Genomic DNA, 10,257 nt, shown 5'->3' with positions numbered 1-10,257 from the left:
TTACAAAACAAAGCCCATCTTCAATTTTATTCAGTCAAGAACCCTTTGTCATATGAATGACATTTAAATTGTTTTAAACTTAAGATATAGAAAGCACAGAAAACTTCTATTAAGAGACATAAGTAAGTGATTTCTAGGTTTGTGTGAGGCACAGATTTGCCCAGAAACTGGAGATCACATGGATGCCCATCAGTTGGGGAATGGCTGAATAAATTATGGTATGTGAATGAAATGAAATAATACTGTTCTGTAAGAAATAATGAACAAGCTGATTTCAGAAAAGCCTAAAAAGATTTACATGAACTGATGCTAAGTGAAGTGAGACAGAACCAAGAGAACACAGAACAGAGCAACAAGGAGCTTGATTATATCATTCTGGGATGAATTTGGCGCTCTTCAACAATGAGGTGATTCAAGGCAATTCTAACAATCTTGTAATATGAAGTGCCATCTGCATCCAGAGAGTTAACTATGGAGACTCAATATGGGTTAAGGCATTGTATTTTCACCTTTTGTTGTTTTTGTTGTTTGTTTGCTTGTTTTTCTTTCTCGTGCTTTTTTTTTTCTTTTAATCTGATTTTTCTTGTGCAGCATAACAAATATGAAAATATGTTTAGAAGAATTACACATGTTTAACCTATATTGGATTGCTTGCTGTCTAGGGTTAGAGGGAGGGGAAGAGAGAGGGAGAAAAAATTGTAACATAAGGTTTTGCAACGGTGATTATTGAAAATTATCTTTGCATGTATTTGGAAAAACAAAATACTATTTTTAAAAAATGTCTTGCCCAAGTTCACATGTCTAGTAAGCTTTAGAGGTGAGATTTGAGCCCAGATTTTCATAACTTCAAGTCCAACACACTATGCAATATAACCTTTCATGCTAAAGATATATTTCAATTTTAGATAATAGTCAGGAGGCTACCAGTTATGATGTTATCAGCAAGAATGTAGGCCTCCAATTTATTATCCCAGAAACATGATTCTAGTATGTATGTTAATCAGCTAGGCTGATTAAGTGCCAGGCCTAGAGTCTGGAATACCTGAGTTCAAATTCTTCCACAGATACTTACTAGTTGTGTGCCTGGAAAAGTGCTTTCATTTTTTGTTTCCTTGTACGTAAAATGGGAATAATAATAGTATCTATCTCAAATGAGACTCAAATGATAAAAAAGCACTTTGCAAATCTTTAAGTGATATGTAAATATCACATCTTGTTGTTAGTTTGCAAATGGTGCCAAATATATGATCTAACAGAAAAATAAGAGATAGTCTCCGTTGTTCTCCATTATGTACAGGTTCAAATATAAAATCCTTGGTTTGGCTTTTAAAGTATGCATAAGATAGGCTTTTCTTACCTCTTTCTTTATACCTTAAATCCATTAAGAATAGAATTTGGGTCCTATCCATGGACTCTTGTCATTAAACCATGTGCTGAAATTTGTTGTATTTTGTCATGTAAAAGGGATATTCTCAGTTAGACTTTTAAATTAATTTTTCATGAGATAGAATAGTGTGCATATAGTCTTGCCATTTTATCTTTGTACAAGTCTTGGAATAGGTCAGTAGCAATAGAAAATTTTAACTGAGAGATTCATGTAAAAAGATGAAACTAAAGATGACAATAGCCCTAGTCTGAAAGGTCTTTTCCAAGCAAAAGCAAAGGAGAAGAAAAATAGTTTCCTTTACTCAATAAGTATCTTTTTGTGATTTGAGGTAGGAAGGTTGTGAATAGAGTATCAGTGGTGCTAAATCATTCCCAAAGATAATGTTTTTAAAAAAATTACTCATGCATATATACTGTCAAAAAAAATTATAAATAAAATTTTTAAAAAGTAAATAAATCATTCCCAAAGAAAATGACTGAATGAGTGAATGAAGACAACCTTGGCTTTAGTTTTTTCAGCTCTGACTGCTTGCTGAAGCTTTAAGACAATTGTGGAGACAGATAAAGAGAAATGGAAGAAGGGAAGGGAGGAGGGGGAGGAAAATTTGAAATACAAGGTTTTGCAAGTATAAATATTTAAAACTATCTTTGCATATATTTTGAAAATAAAGGATATTTCTTTTTAAAGGATATCAAAAGTAGGGAAGGTTTTTTAACATAGCATTAAAGAAATAAGCTGTATTAAAAAACACACTGATTTATATATAATTTTAAAAAAATATACATTTTAAAGCTTCAGTCAAAATGCTGGCAAAGATAGAAGTAGCAAATGTGTGTATTTATGTAAATTTTTTAAAAACAAATTTATTTGTAAATTTACATTACAAAAATTCAATTTTTTTTTTTTTTTACAAATATGTTTATATGACTATAAATTCTGAATCTTGGTGACTTGAAATTTGACAATATCCTTGACAGAAATGAGGGAGTTAGGAAGAAAACATTTTTGGGGGGGAGCTAAGTTTAGTTTTGGATATAATGAATTTAAAGTGCTTTTGAGACATCCAAGTTCAGATTTATAATATAGTCAGTTGGGAATGAAAGACTAGAATCAAGAGAGAGTGATAAATGGACCAGAGAATCATTTGCATATAGATGATAATTGAATCCATGGGAGTTGATGAGATCATCAAATGAAATGACATAGAGGGAGAAAAGAACTCAGAGGGAGAGTCTTGGTGGAAACCCAAGGTTAGCAGGCACAACCTGGATAAATTTCCAGCAAAGGGAAATAAGTGGTCAGACAGAAAAACCATAATAGAGCAATGTCTTGAATTACTAGAGAGAAGATAGTATTAAGGGAAAAAAAGGTGATTATAATGATGTTAAAGACTACAGAAAAGTCAAAATTGAGAAACCACTTCATCCTTAAGAGATCATGAGTAACTTTGGAGGGTGAAGTTTCAGTAGAATAATTAGCTCAGAAGTCAGATTACACTTAAGAGAAGTGGAAAGGAAGTAGAGGGACTTAGGTAAATGTTCTTTCAAATATTTAGCAACAAAGAGAAGGAAAAAAAGTGGAAGATAGCAGGGATGAATCAGTCAAAAGGAGGTTTTTTCTGAGGATGTAGAATGCATGGGCTGGTTTTGGAGGTATTAGGAAGACAGTCGATTGATAGGAAGAAATTGAAAAAGTGAGTGAATGAAGAAGATAGAGGGAACAATCTGTTAGTGAAAATAGGATGGAATAACTTGTATGTAGAGGGCTTTACCTTGACAAAGAGAAAGAATGTCTTCTTGTAAGACAGTGGAAGAAGGAGTTTCAGAAGATACCTAAATTATGTAAAATGAGAAGGCCCCAGGAAGAAGAGGGAGCACATGGCAAGTAGTCTGTCTGTCTCTTTCAGTAAAATATGAGACATCACTACTAGCCTGAGTTATACTTCTACTTATATAATATCTTGTATAATATTTCTCATGCTGATGGATTTATTATACCTGCTTCAATTTTAGCCTAGAGGAAACCCGCTAACAATATCTGGTTTGATTTCCCATTTCCCTTTGGCGTTTTCATCACCCTTCCTGAGAAGTCGGGGAGGGCTTGACCACCTGTGTTCTAAAACAAAAGAAAGCAGGAGATGTAGAGGGCCAGAACTCTGAAAAGGTCAGCAAAGTACTTAAAGTTAAGTATATACTTAGTACTTAGTATGGTGATGTAATAGTTCTACAATTGGCACATGCTCAGTATGCTGAAGTGATGTAACAATATCAATCTACCTGAGGAATTATACATGTCCATAAGTCCTAGAAGGAGGGTAAATAACAATCACAAAAGTCCTCAGATGAGATGAAGAAAAAGGGAACTATGAGAAGTCTAAGAAGGGATGAAAAAGTTTGGAAAGGCTACTGTGATGAGTTGGGTAGTGGATCAATTAGGGAGATGTAAAAGGATTGCCTTGCTAAAGTAAGGACCCAATTGAGATTATATAACATAAATTTGTAATGGACTGGTTTCTTGATTTTCTACAGCTTCAACAACAACATGAAAGGAACAAAGGCAGTGAACTCTGGTGCTTATCCAGGACTGCAACTTGGCAGGGCAAGGTTGATGAGATTAAAGGAACAAGGGACTGGAGGAAATTATAGCGTTGACCTAGTGCACAAAAGAGTTGAGATGAAGAAGGGAGGGGAATGTAGCCAGTTTATGGAGTGATAGTCTAGAAGGGAACTAAAGAATGGCAGGATTGTCAGTGCCATCTAAGACAATGAACAAGATTAAAAGATAGAAGATAAGAGGGAAAGGTCAAATAATAACCAATTGTGATCAGATAATTTCAGAGTTTACAACCATAGAAATGGAACACAAGGATTATAATAAGACTAAGAATGTAACCATCTGTGTGTAGCATGGAAGAATAGGTTATAGGAAATAAATAAGTTGAAAAACCAGAAAGTTAGAATGTTGGAGGGAGTAGCAACATGTATGTCAAAGTTCTCTATAAAGAAGGTAGGAAGAGTTAGGGAGGAAAGACTGTGATCCAGGTACTAAACTCACTGAAGAGACACAGTATTCTAATAGTTATGGATAATGCTCAGAATTTTGATTGAATAATAAATGTTGATTCAGTGAACCTCAGAAGAGAAGAGCTTATTGAGTGATGGTGGTAGAGGGAGAATCTAGAAGTAGCTTTGGGAAGCCAAGAGTATTTCCACTCTCCTACTACAACCAATAAGTCAAAGGAGTATGAATGAAATCAGTGCTGGAAAGGAAGGCTAGGGAAGCTATGTCACTGAGGGGGATCCAGCATTATAAAAAGTAATGAATAATTTTTAAAAATGGAAGGCTATTTAATGATCATAACTAAGGTTGGCTTCTCAGTTTCATCTAGGTGTATAAACAAAAAAAGAGTTAAGGGATGATAATAGCTTCCTTATTTTGTTGAATGGATAGGGTAGTGTTGGTGTGAAGTGTGGTAAATTTTATCAAATATAGTTGGTGTCAATTGATTTTTTTAAAATATTTTTATATTTAAAAATAGTGTCGGGAAAACTGTTTGTGGTAGCCATTTTTGCAATATCAAGAAACTGGAAACTGAATAGATGCCCATCATTTGGAGAATGGCTGAATAAGTTATGGTATATGAATGTTATGGAATATTATTTTTCTATAAGAAACAATCAGCAGAATGATTTCTATTAGAGAGGCCTAGGGAGGCTTACATGAATTTTGATGCTAAGTGAAATGAGCAGATCCAGGAGATCATTATACATGGCAACAATAAGACTATACAATAATCAATTCTGATGGATGTGGCTCTCTTCAACAATGAGATGATTCAGACCAGTTCTAATTATTTAGTGAAGAAGAGAGCCATCTACACCTAGAGAGAGGACTGTGGAAACAGTTTGGTTCACAAAACATTTTCATTCTTTTTGTTGTTGATTGCTTGCATTTTATTTTGCTTCTCATCCTTTTTTGTCCTGGTGTGATTTGCTTTTTCTTGTGAGGCAAGTTAATTGTATAAATATGTGTGCATATATCAGATTCAACATATTTCTACCATGTTTAACATATATTGGATTACTTGCCATCTAGAGGAGGAGGTGGGGGAAAGGGTGAGAAATTTGAACAGAAGGTTTTGCAAGAGCTAATGTTGAATAATTGTCCACACATGTTTTGAAAAATAAAATGCTTTAATAAAGAAAAAAATTAGTACTGGGAAGGCTGCTGGGAGGGTAGAGAGGAAGAGAAATGGGGAGAGATGTAGTTATAGATAAATGTGATGTAGAAATAGAATGCATCAACAAAACTAAGAAAAAAAATCCCCTCTATCCTCAAATAATTCCTTTACTTGTCTCTTCAATTGTGCCTTGAAACTGCCACATTAAGTATTCATTTGGGTTTAAAGAACTAGAGTGTTTATTAATATGCAAATATATTATCTGCAAGGATTAATGTATCACCATAATTCATTGTTACTTTTTCACATAATTAGTTTTGTAGAGATTAGTTATTCAGTTTTTTATTAGTGCTCTGGAAGAATGGTGAAGTAGAACAAATAGGATTCAAATATTTATAGAGCTGGGTTTGGGGATATCTGGACAGCAGTACAAAACTAAGGGGTTGTGGGCCAGGGATGTGTGAACAAATGCTGAAAGGGAGTAAGAAGTACAACAATCCCCAATTACACAACTTTTCCTAAGTCCAGCTTTGGCTGCTATTTGACTGACACATTCTATCATCACTGGTCCTATAATGGACACAAAGGAGACTTAAATTCAGTGGACCATAAAAGTTGACCTAAAAATAAAGCCATGCAAATTGGCTTTTTTTCATTGATTCATTTATTGTATTCTGTGTAGGGGCCATTTTTAAATGAGGCCAAAAATAGCTTAGAATAGTTAGACTATTGCTATATTAAAAGTTCAGTCTATCTAGACTTCTATCAAAAAGTTCATATTTCAATAGAGTAGCCCTCTTTCCTAACCTGATCAATCTATCTTTAATTTTGATGAGTATTTTAGTGCTTTACACCCAGTAGGAATTTAAGAAATGAATAGATTTATCATTTCTTTCACATGACATGGATGTTTTCCAATAGTAGAAAGATTTGTTTTAATTAATTTTCCAAGTTTTCTTGTACATCACCTTATAAATCGAGTAGTTATTTTAACTGCCTTCTTAGAGACACTAGATGGAGCTCTCAGCTCATTTCCTACAAAGTGTGCAAACTAAATGTGGTGCCTTTCCTAGATTTTGACTTTGCTCAATTTATCTAGGTAAAGCACCTTCGAAATTATTACAAGCTCTTTGCAATGTTTAATATATAAATTTTCCTAGAAACAGAATGGAATGAAAAATACCCAGTTCTAAACCTATGATCTTATGAATCAAATGTGTATCTTGCTGAGTTTTTTGGAGGGTGACGTTATGTCTCTTAATAACCAGCAGAGGGGGACTCAACTACATTTAGAAGAGTCATGGCTCCTGATGCATGAGAGGGCCTGCTGAACTTTTAAATTTTAAGAGAGATGTGTTCACAAATAATCTATTCACTAAGATCAAAGAACTGCTGAAATCTCAGATCTACTGTAAGGTCTCAGATCCTAATGGTGCTTTGATGTGGTCTATTTCAAATTTTCAGCTTTGACTCACACCTGTGTGCCCCAATGTGAATAAGCCTGTGTTTGAAAGTATAAATGTAGCTTTTGTTTTATTTCAAAAATAACCTTTATTAAATGTCTACACATTTAAAAATCATTCCCCCATGGAAAAAAAAGAGAGTTTTTCAGAAAACTACGTAGAGTTTGGTGACTCTCCTTGGATTTTTAAGGGAAGAGAAGGAAATGAAAAAAGATCCTTCCCATACATTGTGTTGCTGTATGAAGGAGTCCAGAAATAGGATACTGTAATGTAACACATCTGGGTATAAGTGGCTAGTGAGCATGGTTTCCTTGTGTATGGAGTTTTTCCTCTGGTTTCTCTGAAGAGAATTTTACCAGTTACAGTATTGGTGACAGAAGAAGATAGGAAGATTAGAGACTTTATCAGCTGCTAAATAATGTTTTAGTGCTAGAAGTACAAGAGACACTTATGAGTTATGGCAGAAAATCAAAGAGAAGGGCAAAAGTTTAGAAGTTTTGTCTTGCCCATCTTGGCAAGGTATTCTGATATGCTTCCTAAACCCATCCCAGACAAGCTTAGCGATTTAATTAATTTCAATAAGTATATATGATGAAACTACTCCTACCACATAGTAGGCATCACATAAATTTTGCTTTTAAGAAGCTTGTCACCTAATGGGAGAGTCTAAGAAGTGACTGAAGAAAAAAATCAACAAGCATTTATTAATGCTGATGTGGCAGGCGCTGTGCCAAAGACTGAGATATAAATAGAAAAAGAGACTCTGCTCTCAAGGAAATGACTTTCTAATAGAAGACGACAAAACAAATAGGGCTGTGGTAGCCTAGGCCAGTGATTGAGCCTGGGAAGTTAAAGGGATCTTGAATAGAACCAATTCATTACCATGTCTTCCAGGAATAATAGTGTCTTTGATTTCTGAGTTCAGTAAAAAATTTCAGGGAGTGGATAAGGTATACAGGAAGATGTCTGGAGACTTCTCACCTGGTACTTGACAGAAGCAAGAGATTAAGGTAAAAAATGAGAAAACTTGGCACAAATATGGGGTAAACAGCGGATTAATTTCTCATAACAATATGTGAAAAGTGTCTTAGCTCTCAATAGTTATTGAACACTCAGCCCCCAAGTTAAGTCACCAAGGTCATAAAGCCCAAGAAAGAGCTAACAGCTTACTTTATGTATAGAGAATCTTCTCATTCTGTCCTTTTTGTTTAATACAAAAGATGAAACCCAATGTGAGTTCAATTTATGTACACAATCATCAGGTGTTTATGAATCCTGACATCCTTCTCTCCTGATAACTTTAGAGACAATCATTTGATTCTGACTTCTGTCTTCAAAGGCTGTGAAAGTCCAGCCTTAATAGAGAGGGAGTGAGGAAATAGCATCGTATTTAGCACTTTACTATATGTATATGCTATATGTGTTAAATCCTTTTTTACAAAAATGATCTCTAAGCTTTAGTCTTATATTACTTATACATACCCCTCTTCCCTATATGCCCAATAGCCATCTTAAACTCAACATAAATAGAATTTCTTTTTTTTCCCCAACTCATACCCCTCCAAACTTCTTTCTTTCTCTTAAAGTTAGCATTATCCTTTAATCCACTCAGATGTATAATCTTAGAGTCATTCATTGACTCTGCCCAGCTCTTCACCTCTCTTAAATAGTTGATTACCAAACATTGTCAGTTCTATGTCTATACCTATTTCCCATTCTTCCCTTTTCTCCACTCTATCCTAGTTTAGGCCTTTATCACTTTTCATCTGAATGACTGCAACAGCCAATTTCCAGACTTTCCTCTCTCTAACCCATCCTCGCAAAACTTCCACTATCCTAGCATAAGTCTAACCATGGTACTCCTCTGCCCACGGTGTTTCAGGGGCTCCCTGCTGATCTAAAATAAGATACAAATTCTTCAAGCATGGCATTTAAAGGCATATAGTCTGTAGGTTCAGTATATCCTTTTGAACTTATCTCAAATTTCTTGTCATCTGAGCCCTGGTTCTAATTCAGTTGACCTACTGGCTATATTCCAAATTTAGTATTTCATCTCCTATAGGCCTATACATAGTATGTCTTGAATATCTACTTCTTTCTCCCATCTGTCTCACAGAACATTTAGTTTCTTTCAAGACTCAACTTTGCTGACTTTCCTACATATTTCTACACCTCTTCCTCAAATTGTCTTGCATCTACATATATGTGTACATGTAGCATGTCATAATAAAATGTCAGTTTGCTAAAAGTAGGGGCAATTTCCTTTTTCATCTAGGAAAAGTATCTGTTTAACAAATGATTATTGAAATGATGAATGTTGGAGGGGCTGTGGGAAAACTGGGACGCTGATACATTGTTGGTGGAGTTGTGAAAGAATCCAACCATTCTGGAGAGCAATCTAGAATTATGACCCAAAAGTTATCAAAATGTGCATAGCCTTTGACCCAGCAGTGCCACTACTGGGCTTATATCCCAAAGAGATACTAAAGAGGGGAAAGGACCTGTATGTGCCAAAATGTTTGTGGCAGCTCTTTTGTAGTGGCCAGAAACTGGAAAATGAATGGATGCCCATCAACTGGAGAATGGTTGGGTAAATTATGGTATATGAATGTTATGAAATATTATTTCTCTGTAAGAAATGACCAGTAGGATGAATACAGAGAGGGTTGGAGAGACTTACATCAACTGATTCTGAGTGAAATGAGCAGAACCAGGAGACCATTATACACTTCAACAACAATACTGTATGAAGATGTATTCTGATGGAAGTGGATATCTTCAACATAGAGAAGAGCTAATTCAGTTCCAATTGATCAATGATGGACAGAATCAGCTACACCCAGAGAAGGAACACTGGGAAATGAGTGTAAACTATTTGCATTTTTGTTTTTCTTCCCAGGTTATTTTTACCTTCTGAATCCAATTCTTCCTTTGCAACAAGAAATTTGGTTCTGCACACATATATTGTATCTAGGATATACTATAACACATTTAACATGTATGGGAATGCCTGCCATCTAGGGGAGGGAGTGGAGGGAAGGAGGGGAAAATTCGGAACAGAAATGAGTGCAAGGGATAATGTTGTAAAAAATTACCCATGCATATGTTCTGTCAATAAAAAGTTATAATTATAAAATTAATTTTTAAAATAAAGTATCAATAGTAAAAAAAAAAAAAAAGATTATTGATTAATGGAAGGAAAAGTGCACAAACATGATACAAAAAAA

The sequence above is a fragment of the Sminthopsis crassicaudata genome, chromosome 4, assembly GCF_048593235.1.
Source record: "Sminthopsis crassicaudata isolate SCR6 chromosome 4, ASM4859323v1, whole genome shotgun sequence".
Taxonomy (NCBI): Eukaryota; Metazoa; Chordata; class Mammalia; order Dasyuromorphia; family Dasyuridae; genus Sminthopsis; species Sminthopsis crassicaudata.
The sequence above is the reverse complement of the archived record's forward strand: the minus strand, read 5'-3'. Positions refer to the sequence as shown.